This window comes from Ruditapes philippinarum, unplaced genomic scaffold (genome assembly GCF_026571515.1).
Source record: "Ruditapes philippinarum isolate M1 unplaced genomic scaffold, ASM2657151v2 ctg11229_1_1_1_1, whole genome shotgun sequence".
Lineage (NCBI taxonomy): Eukaryota > Metazoa > Mollusca > Bivalvia > Venerida > Veneridae > Ruditapes > Ruditapes philippinarum.
The window spans coordinates 18,394-30,734 of record NW_026857734.1 but is presented as its reverse complement, the minus strand read 5'-3'; the positions used below and the strand labels follow the sequence as shown (position 1 = coordinate 30,734).

Here is a 12,341-nt window from a genome sequence, read left to right as displayed (position 1 = left end):
TTACTCTTCTTTTTTTTCTTCAAAATTGTCTTCTTACAGACGTAAAGATGACAGTTCCCTAGACAAACAACATTTTATCCTCGGCTTCGCCTCGGACAATTTGTTGAAGACACTTTTGGAGAAAAATGTGTACTGTATATTTAACAATGTTCTGTATTATGAAATCCAAGTAATATATTTTTACCATTGATTTAATGGTCATATAAATAATATGTTATCTGTAAAAGAGAAATGATTTGTTTTACAACACAATTCAAATATATGAAAATAGGAAAATTGTTTAAATAAGCGTCATAGATGTCAAACAGTTAAATGATCACGTATAAACAGTTGTTACCAATATAATCTTCGCTTTGTGAATCAGGTTGTATAAGCTGATATAACCCACGAGTAGTTAATCTGGTGAAATAAGCTGATATAACCATCGTCTAGTCAATCGGATTATATAAGCTTATATAACCATCGCAAAGTGAATCTTGTTATATGAAGTTATATAAACCTCGTCTAGTGAATCAGTTTATATCAGCTTATATAATCTTGCTTAGTGAATCTGGTTAAATAATGTTATATAAACCTCATCTAAGTGAACCATGTTATATAAGCTTATATAACCATCACATATTGAATCTGGTTATATTATTGGTAATAAAGATTGTTGACAGTTTATATGGCCCTATATAAACGGCTATTTGTAAATATAACCCGAGCCGCTAGGCGAGGGTTATATTGTAAACAGCCGTTTTAATACGGCCATATAACCTGTCAACAATCTTTATAACGAATTTATAATACAGCAAGCATCGTTTTTTAAAGAAAAAAGTAAGATTTCTTCATGAGTCGACAGCAGCCGTATATATTAAACTATATAAACGTCACGATTATCCAATGAAAAGTGACGTTACAAACGTGCAGTATTATAAAAGCTTATATAACCACGCCTATTGAATCTGATTATATAAGCTTATATTTCATTTGCTTAGTGAATCGGGTTATTATAGCTTATATAACCCTCGTCTAGCGAATATGGTTATATAAGCTTTTATAACCCTCGACTAATAAATCTGTTTATATACGCTTTTATTATCCTTTTCTAGTGACTCCGGTTATATAAGCTTACAACCGTTTATATTGCACTATTGAACCTGGCCATTTTTTACTATATTGTATGTTTAATGAATGTTGATAAATTAAATAAATAAATGTGTTATTTTTCTCAGTAGCAATGTTCCACCATTTCTTACACATCATTTTACAAAAAAAAACATATAGTACCTCGTAGATCTATTAACGTCAGATATTCAGCAACTATTAATTAGACTTCTCGATTGTTTATAAACTTAAAGAAACGTTGTTCTAGTTAACATTGTAAAAAGCTTTATCTGGCAGTAGTTATTTAAGCATACTTACTCTTTTATTTGCTCACTACCTTAACATTAATTGATTGGTTATTAATTAATTCATGCGTTAATTGATTGACAGATTTGTTTCGCTTTAGTTAGTATGATCAAATGAGATGAATTCGACGCATGCGCTTTGACAAGGTATCACGTGATCTTTTATATATGTGTTGGATTTGCAACTACATAATTTTTATGTCTAAAGTAATCTTAGGTAAGTAAGACATATTTATGTATATCACTTTAATATATTTTTTGAAGTTAATTTGCAATAAACCATTTGTAAAAAGATAAAGTTAAACGCAATAAAAATAAAGAAATTAAAGCGAAATTAGATATTGATTTAAAGAAAATGGTTTTCCATTTTCTTAAAATAACTGTTATGTAAAGTTAATTTTCTTAGGTCACGCTCGGGTAAGCAAACATATTAGTTAAAGTAGTGTATGAAAGCTTTTGTTTGTGTGATGATCAGGTGATAAAGTCCAGAAAATGTATTTTGTTTGTTAACATAACATAACATAACATGTTTTTTTTTATTAAGCATTAAACATATTTTACAATGTTTATAGCCAACATGGAGAAAAGAAAATGTTAATAATGGTAAACGCAGTGAGAGTAATGGTTAACATGTTTTCTAGAAGAACTAAGATTTCTAATTCTTACATAAAGTATAAAGCAAAAGCGCATTTTATCTTTAGTATAAAATATACTGATAACACATTTTTCAAAAGAAAGAAATATCTAAATTTCAAGTAAAACTGTTAACATCAATGTTTATCCGTTGTACACATGAAATATATTGACGACATATCATAACAAGGACAGAACAACAAAGTGTACTGATAACAACATTTTTAGGGAAAAAACAACATATATGAATATTACTTGAATATGCTGGTATACATATAACATTATATATTACATATTACATTATGTGAAAATAAACAAAGAATATTTTGTACATAGTGTAATGATAACAGCTGCCTTATGCATACCCTATATTTCTGAGCCAAAATTTAGTATGGAACAAAAAATTTCCGTGCGACCGTTATTTCTATATTTTTAAAGATTAAAAAAATGTTTATACAGCACACAAGATGCGTGTTGTGCTACACATTCTTTTGTTCGGTGCCAATTACCGTTTTGAACAAAGTGATCCCCATGTTCTTAAATGATTGGACGACCTCTATTGCTGTATTATATATGTAAATTACATACTGGGCATGTCTACCCTTTTCGAATATCTTAGCTTTTGTCTTTGATACATTAATTTTCAGGCCCCATAAGTTACAGTAATTCTCAACATCGTTTAGTATTGACTGAATGGTTTCGGTAGATTTTGCAAAGAGTACCTGATCATCTGCAAATAGTACAAGGAATAGCTTCAGCTTTTTTACAGTAAATATATCACTGAAGTTACTGTCTATAATTATCTATGAGATCGTTTACGAACAACATAAAGATCAAAGGTGAACTCGGATCTCCCTGCTTCAATCCTATGTCTGAGGTGAATAAGTTTGAAAGAGATCTTTTATATCTAATACATGTTTTAACATTATGATACATTGATCTAATTGCTTTCACAAGTTTACAACTTACATTTTCAGATAACAATTTTTGCCACAAGTATGATTGATCAATTTTATCAAAGCACTTTTCATAGTCAATAAAAATACAAAATAATTTATCGACAGAGTTTAACACTTTGGAAATAATCGAATGAAAAATGAAAATGCAGCCTGTAATTGATTTACCATTTTGGAAATCAAACTGGTTCTGTGTTATTTTTTCATGACATTCGGCCCATTTTGTCAGTAGATTCAATAGAATTTGAGAGTAAAGTTTGGCTAAAATGAGGGTAATTCCTCGATAATTTTGTGGATCGTTTACATCACATTTTTTAGAAAATTGGAGTTAAAATTCCTTCCCCCCAACCTGTCGGGTATTCGCTAGAACTAAATAACCTATTGTAAAGTTTGAGTAAAAATGGAGATATAATATCGTAGGTTGATTTGAAAATTTTCACTTGGTAGAGTGTCAGTACCTGGTGATTTATTATCGTTTTGGTCGAAGACTGCGGTATGAAGTTCGAGTTCCGTGATTTCTGTATCTAAATTCTCGTCTTTTACTATGTGATAATAACGTACCGAACAAAGATTTAAAATGGTCGTGTAACTGTGTAATGGTTACAGAATCCGGTTGTACGGTATTACCTTTCGAAATATTTTTAATGTTTTTCCAAAATTATTTAGGCTGTTTTCTTGCCATTTTACTAACTCGCAGGCCCTCATTTTTCCTGTAAAACTGTTTTGCTCCGCAACAAAAGATGTACGCGAGTCATTAGATTTATTCCTATTAAATATTTTTCGGGCAATTCTCAAGTTTTTTTCGCGCTTCATTACAGTCTACGTTGAACCATTTATTATTTACACGATTATGTGACCGGTTTACATTGTTATTTTAGTGTTTATCAAATACAGTGCGGGCGTGGTAGGATAGAAAAGTAGTAAATTATTGTACCACGTGGTCAGGAACGCGTGAATGTACACCATTAACAAGCTGATTTAAAGCGCGATTACTATGCATCAAGAGGTCCCTAAATAGGGGTATTTTATATTTGTCTGCTACTGGATCCTCCCTATCGGGCATGTGTAGCGAAAAGAAAGGAGGCGCGTGATCAGAGAATTCATTGAATTCTACTATTTCGAATTCTGATATTATATCAAAATCAGCTAAATCTAATAAATTGTTGTCAACGGTACTAAGACCATTTTTGAACAGAACGTAAAACTCCCCTTACTAGCCTCGGACAGCAGACGGCAATTTGCGATCAATAAACTTGTAGATTTAAACCGAGTAGGCGCCGCCCAAAATTATCAATCACGTGATCTAGATTTACTCTATCTGGGATCTGTTTTGTATTCATAGGTACTCTATCATCTAAATATTTATCAAACTCTGTGTAACGTATTTAAGTAGACGTTCTACTGTTAAGATCTCCAGTAACTAGTACTTTTCCTAGACATGTACACTTAACAATATCTAATTCTAACTGATGAAAGTGATCAAAATCGTTGATAACATTCGCATTCGAGTTTATTGGGGGTATATATGAATGACAAATAATTACATCCTGCTTAAAATAAAAAAGTTTTGCAGAAATATTTACGCAGACAATAACATTTGATTCTTTTCAAAAAAATTTATAATTTAATAATTAATTTTTATATAGTTCTTAAGTTCATTTTTAAAATATACCGATATGTCTCCATTTGTGCATCCTCTTTTCCTAAATAGTGTTTATTTTCATAGGTATGATCACATATAAATCCATCAATGTTTAAGTTAATGTCGTCAGGATTTTTAATCCATGTTTCATTGAAAAAAAAACAATATCATAGTTGTTAAGATAATCCAAAAAAGATTGTTCAACAAGTTTTCTCTTTTTTATCAATTTACGTTCCACGAAATGATTCTTAATGATTGTTCTTCTTGATGTCGCTATATGCGTTGTTCCTGTCCGTCAATAAAACGTTTATTTTCCGATAAATTTAACATGTTTACCTTGGTCTTTGGCGGTTTTCATGGCGGGATGTATGTTTCCTAGCTTCCCGTACTTCCCATGGTAGCTGTGCTCCTATTCCCATATCACTCTTATCACTCTCCTTAAATTGTTGCGCGTGTGTAAACGATAGCTCACGCACTTTTTCTTTATCACGAGTGAAATGAAATTTCGCCACAATTGGACGGGGCTTTTTTCCTGGATGGCCTCCTTTTCCTACTCTATGCACTCTGTCAAGACCATACCATCAACTCAGGGTTGCGTTTTGAAAACAATTTTAACGAGTTCTTCACAATTTTCACTTTTCCCTCCTCCTTTGATTCCATAAAACATTAAATTTTCTCTCATTGATCTCATTTCTAAGTCTAAAATTGTATTTTCTAGTTCCGTGCTCGCCTCTATATTTTTGTCTGATATTTTCTAGGCAATTTCCACCCAATTTCGTATAGATTTAAGTACTTATTTTGTATTGTTTAGTTCTTATTATCTTATTATCTACTGTGTAAGAAGTAAATTGACTGGATAATTCTGTTTCCCAGTGTTTTAAAATTGGTTTGAAGGTCTAACACTTTCAAGTTTATTTAATTCACTGTTTGATTAATTTCATTTATTGTTTTCATTTTGCCCCTGATTTGCTTCATTTCCTCTCTGGTTCGTTTCATCTCATCTAAGAGTTCAACAGCCAATGGCGGTGGTCTTGCCTCCATTCTAGCAAACCCTCCACCACTATACTGGGTGAGGGTGGGCTCTGAATATAGGATGACTGTAATTCATAGGTATACTAAAATCATGATCGTGTCTTCAAAGTATTCCTGTGTATTTGTATTTCCTATTGATTGTTCATTCGCTTGTTTACATTTGGTGGTCCGTGCTCGTGCACTTCTCTAATAAAGGCGACTTGGCTTGCCGTTTCTTTTTTTCTTTTTTCTTAATCTCTACATTCACGTTTTGCGTGTTTAGCGTGTTCGACATTGAAGTAATATATGACAAGTATTTTAATCCATATCTTATCCAAAATTATCCAATGCAAAGTAAAATACTATATGAAAGTAAACATTATTATAGAAACATATTATATGACACGATAGCTTTACAAAGTTCAATACTTTCAGTTTGGTTTGTCCAAGTTACATATCCTTTATTAGTGAATTGTTTATCATACGAGTACTATCCGCTCTGCGTCAACATATTCATGTACTCGGGCCTTTTAGTATTTCTAACGCTAGCATAAGCTTGTGAGCCCTGTCATTATGGTGATCAAACACACTAATGTAACCATTGAACTTTCAGCCAAAGCTACGAAACCTCAATTGTTTCTATACATTGGCTATTTAATGATTATATGGAAGTAGTCCGAAGTTTTGTAGATGGTTTTCTACATCACTTATGATGGGGCGTCCGTGGCCGAGTGGTTAAGGTCGTTGACTTCAAATCACTACACCCCTCACCGCTGTGGGTTCGAATCCAGACAGGGACTTTGGAACTTTTCATGTGAGGAAGCTATCCAGCTAGCTTACGGAACGTCGGTGGTTCTACTCAGGTGCCCGTTCGAGCCTGAAATAATGCACGGAAGGGCACCTGAGGTCTTCCTCCACCAGTAAAGCTGGAACGTGGCGATATGACCTATACTGTGTCGATGTGACGTAAAACCCAAAACAAACAAAAAACAAACATCACTTATAGATCTCTTCAGCACATATGGAGCTCAAATACAAATTTGAGCAGCGACTCCTTTGTTTGTAGCCAAATCTCAATAAATGTTTAAATCAGGATTTGTCTGAATGTTAAGCATCGGTCTGTAGTGATATTTCGTAAAATCTCTGGGGTTTTTTCTGTCCATTTAGTGACATTTTCTTCATTCACATTGCATGTTTTGAACACACCAGAACCCACGACGGAAAGAATATGTCGATGAAGACTGCATAGAAATCCAAAACAAAATGGGTAATATAGAGGAGAGTCAGGAGGGTAAAATCACATTTCGATTTTCTTACAAAAAGGATTGAATTTTAAATAATGTTTTAAAAGATGAAAACTTACCCTATTTTTACAGTCATATCTGGTGTTATGCTTCACATCTAGTGCAGCGGAAATTCACATTTAATTTCTACCGATGTTCATTTTTGAGACACATATGGGGTTTCATCCCCGTGTTTTTAGTCATCAAATTTAAGTACGAGATCTGCGACAGAATGTTACTCTGTTTTACACATGCAATATTCACAATAATGATAATTAAAATGATCAATATACACGTAATACAAATATAAACTTTTTGACATATGTCTATTTTAAAAAGGTAGCACATGAAGATAAACCTTAGTACAAAATAATAAGATATATTTATTTTAAATATGGCATTCTGAACAAGTTTTTTAAATTCTTATTTCAATTTTAATGCCAGATACAATAAACATACATGTATGAAAAATGTGTCGCATTATTTTAAATATGACTGTTCATAAGATACATCAATACGAATGCAAATACAAAAGAACACACCAGCCCTTTTCATGGCTACTCTTTTCATATTATCACGTGTTACTGTACATTTAGGTTCTTATTGACTGCCGTACAGTGACTTACTTTGATTCAGAAATAATATATTTGGCTAATACTTCGTGGAAATTGCAGGAGAAATATTATCACCGGTTTTTCTTTTTTAAAATTTTCTCTTTAAAGGCATGACAAGTGACATGTCCGGGGTCCGTACTCGAGAGCGAAAACTGCTTTTTGTGCAATTGTAGGCGGATGGACCCTATTTTAAAAAAAATCATAATGATAATTATTATATCTTTATCCCAGAAAGGTTGCCATTGATGTTTACACTAATATTTTAAGTATGGTCTTCTGGTTTGACAAGTTACAACACAAAGTATAACAGTAATGATAAAAATACTGGTATAATTCAAAATTCAGAAATCATTAAGTGTACAGACATACTTTAATATAATTGATAAAATACGATTTCTCCTTATTATCAATCGGACTGACACTCGTAACTTTTTTTCAATTACAAAGGTGATAAAACAACTGATAAAATATTTCAACAATAAAACTACTAACAGTAAATAAGTCTACACTTAAAGGTGTGAATGTGTGTAATAATGTGTTTATCATAAGTAGGTAGGTTTAAAAATCAAGCATTTTCACACGTGTAACTTAATCATATCAGTTGAAACCATTGAACATACTTTTGTTGAATTTTAGCAGGATAATACCTTAACAAAATAACAGACGGATTTTGGTTGATGTTATGTCAAATAAAAAAAATAACCTTCAGTATCGCTGCAATTCTTATCAGCTTTTGTAACATTTTGCCGGGATAATCAGCTTTTATACAATACATTTAACATATTGCTTATTTTTCTATATTTCAGGAAGAAGATAACAATACCTGACGATCACCTAGAACACTTTTACATTACAACTTGTGTTATACAATACACAAAAAATGGGAGTTTCCAACAGCTCTCATAACTGGATGGCTAGGATATCATTTTACCCCGACATTGACGAAAAGCCTGATGTTGTTATCTGTAAAACAAGCCGCAATATCCCGAATGAGCCAACGCTAATTGAAGATTCGAGAGAGAGTATTCTTCAAGTGTACTCGTACAAAGTTCCAATTTTAAATATCACAGGCACGTGTCTACTCTTTTATCACAGATTTGTCATTATAGAAACCAAAAGCTGGTGGTGGTCCATTGAGAAAAACAACGTGGAAATCATTATACAAAGAAGTAAAAATGAGGCTTCAGTAAAAAACAAAATACTAGGAGAAAAGAGAAATCCGCAAGATAACATACAACTTGAAGAGCAGGATCGTCAAATGTCAATGTGAGGGCACTCTTGGAATGGCTAGATATTGAAAACGAGACCTTTGACAGATACCATCTGTTTCAAAGCAATTGTCAAGTGTTTGGTAAACGTGTTTACGAACACTTACAGGGTAAAAAGCAATTAAATTCAACACCAATTTAATATTTTGCTTTTACGACAACATTGAATGTGTAAAGAAAGTATCACGATTTGGATTACATGAGATACAATTAACAATTTGTTTGTAGTATTCAACATTTTGTTGCAACATTTACTCATTTATTATCGTATGTTGAAGAAGAAACATATCATATGTACATATTTTTGTTTTATAATTGTCATTTGAATATTTATCAGCTTTATTATTGCCCTTATTAGTGTTATTATTTTTACTATAAATATATTTTAAGTTAATGCTTTCAAAACTGACGGATTCAAAATTGATTTGTAACACCAATTTTGCTATCACGACAATTTTAATAGTAAAAAAGGAAACTATGATGACTTCGCTGATATGAAAGATATTCAACAGTTTGTTTGTAGTATTGAACAATTTACTGTAAAAAATAATCTTGTATCATTGTATGTTAAAGAGAAAATATAATCGACCATTTCCATTAGATCTTATTTTATGTAAATCGTTTATTGTATTATATTTGAAAATGATCTTTTCAGGATAAGTTGACAATATATCGTGAGAGATAAACGTATTGAATGGATTCTAAAAATGGGCCTTTTTAAACCCGTCTTTAGTTACATATTGATCAGTCTATACTTCACTTTAAGGCACGCGCAAATTTAAATTCCATGAATCGTGTTTAAAAATGTGCTTTCAATATCAATAAAACTTTACTGCACAGTATAAAAATTTTGTTAAACTTTTAAATAAGCATGTTTTATAAAAAGTTTTACAATATATGAGAGATATATTCTTTTGGGAAGATTTTTTTGTTCTAAAGAACCTTTAAAAATTTTTTTTTATTTATTTTAAATAGTACACCAGTAATTAAATGGTAAAATCCTCGCTGCTCACTGCTTTGCTGCTTAGTGTGCCCACTGCTTTGTTGCTGAGTGTGCTGTTCCGTACTATGTGGTTCAGTTCTGGTCTGTTCAGTACTGGTTTGTTCAGTTTGCCGATGCTGGTGATGACCCAAAGGGATAACAATCCAATAGTAGGGCATGAATCTTAGCTGTCGCTTTCTTCTTTCGTTTTGCCTATCATTCTGTTTGTGTCTTTCCCACCTCAATTCTCTTTCAGACTTCTCTCTATATGACTTAGCATTTTGTTGCATGATCTCTGTATTTCTACACCGGTATATCATTCTTTCCATCTCTTGCTTCACCAGTGTATAAACTTCAGTTAACAGTTGTAGACTTTTGAGTTCAAGAGTTTGAATAACTATACTATCAGTCTCCGCGACTAAAGTTTTCAGAGATGATAATGAAAGGGAAGTTAGACATGATAACATTGCATGTTTACCAGGATATTTTAAGATATTATTTAAGACACGGTAATTAGAGATTTACGTTTCATGTTACCATTTCTACGTATTCCGTAAGATCGGTATTAATGTTTGCGAATATTAAGAATAGGAAATATATCAATGCTAGGATCTTTAGAGATGTGACCTTGTTGAAAAATATTGCCATTAAAGCCCAGTGGGGAGGGATTTGCAAATTATTGATCCATTTTAATTCTATATAGATTATTCACAATGTACATGAACCTTGATCTTTAGTGGCATTTGAACTGACTGTAACAATTTTACATCAGGATTGCTGTAACTTGAAAAGTTTTTATTGTGTTGAAGAATTGGCCCGGACAAAAATAAAATATAATAATTAACAAAAGGCAATAACTCTAAAATCATGAAGTACATAGATCTATCATCCGATAAAGTTTCAAGTCCAAAGCTTTTATAATTTAGGTGAAATGGCTGGGACAAAAATAAAATATTATATTCAACAAAGGGCAATAATCCTTAAGGTATGACCCACCTAATGCATTACCTCCACTTTGAAGAGTATTCAAATAGGCTAGAACTACTGTCCACTGCATTTAAATTGAGGGGGGCATGGGTTTCAGCCCTAGAAGAGGCAACTTTTTTGTCTTTCTTTTTTTCATTATTTATGTGCTTGGTAAGAATAAAAAAAATCATTTTAATTGAAAAAATTATATTTGGTATTTGGCTTAATTATGCCAATTTTATTATCAAATATGGTACCTGATATTTAGTCTAATAAAGTAAAAACTAGACAGTAAAAGTATTTTTAATTTGACAAGCTCATCATATATACTTTTTTAAAAAAAAATGGGCAAACTTTGCAAACCGCCCCTCATTTTGATACATTTAAGGGATATTTTGAATAAGGCCCGTCAAGTAGGAACATGGTCAAAGAACTATTTAAAATTGGTGGGGAAGGGTTACATTTTCATACATATTAATAGCAATTTGAATAGAAACAATAGTTTTGCTTGTGCCAAAAGCTGAATGTTATTATTTGTTTCTTAAAAATGTTCAACAGGAAAACATTTTTATAATGATTATATTATGGATTATTTAGAGTTTCTAATTTCTGAAAAAGAGCTCTTTAAACTTTGTTTGAATTTTGTATTCAGGTGTCCTTTACGGTATATAACTGACCTATGTTGTCTATTTTGTATTTCCTTATAGTGCCTATTGGGGGCACATACCTTAAATCATGCAGTACAGAGTACCGGTTTTTATGCACTGCATTTTTCTTAATAAGATCTATCATCCCATGAAGTTTCAGATCCATAGCTTTTAAAGTTTAGGAGAAGTGGCCCTGACAAAAATAAAGTAAGAAAATTAACAAAGGGCAATAACTCAAACAGTAGGAAGTGCAGAGTACCAGATCTGGTGCATTACACTCTTTTAATGAGATCTATCATCGTATGAAGTTTCAAGTCTATAGCTTTTATAGTTTAGGAGAAATGGCCTGGACAAAATAAAGTATGAAAATTAACAAGGGGCATTTACTCAAAAATAAAAAGTACAGAGTTATTGTGCTCATGCACTCTTTTAATGAGATCTATCATCGTATGAAGTTTCAATTCTATAGCTTATATATTTTAGGTGAAATGGCCTGGACAAAAATAAAGTATGAACATTAACAAAGGGCAATAACTCACAAAACAAGAAGTGCAGAGTACCGGCTTCATCATTGAAGTTTTAAGTCTATAGCTTATATAGTTAAGGAGAAATGGTCCGGATAAAAAAGTATAAAAATTAACAAAAGGCAATAACTCAAAACTTAAGAACTTCGGGTCATTGAAAGAAGCATCCACACCAAGTTTGAAGTCAATCCGATTAAAAGTGACTAAGTTATGCTCCGGACAAGCCTAAGGGGACGCCGACGCCGACAACGACACCGCCCACAAAATTAACCCCTATATGTCGCCTTTTCAAGGCGACACAAAAAGCAGTAAATTTAGTGCGATTTCTTATTTTATAGAAATGTTCAAACAAATCGAATTTTAATGGATGGAATATTAAATGACTTAACAGATGAAAAATTTAAAGGCTGAAGAACGACAC

The 12,341-nt window shown here is 32.1% G+C and overlaps 1 long non-coding RNA gene across 1 annotated transcript; it reads left to right on the top strand.

Annotated features, from left to right (window-relative positions):
• Positions 1–1,513: 1,513 nt before the first annotated feature.
• LOC132750749 (uncharacterized) lies at positions 1,514–9,403 on the top strand. The gene is made up of 2 exons (XR_009628591.1): positions 1,514–1,611; positions 8,340–9,403. It is a non-coding gene; the product is annotated as an uncharacterized LOC132750749 (long non-coding RNA).
• The last annotated feature ends 2,938 nt before the right edge of the window (positions 9,404–12,341 follow it).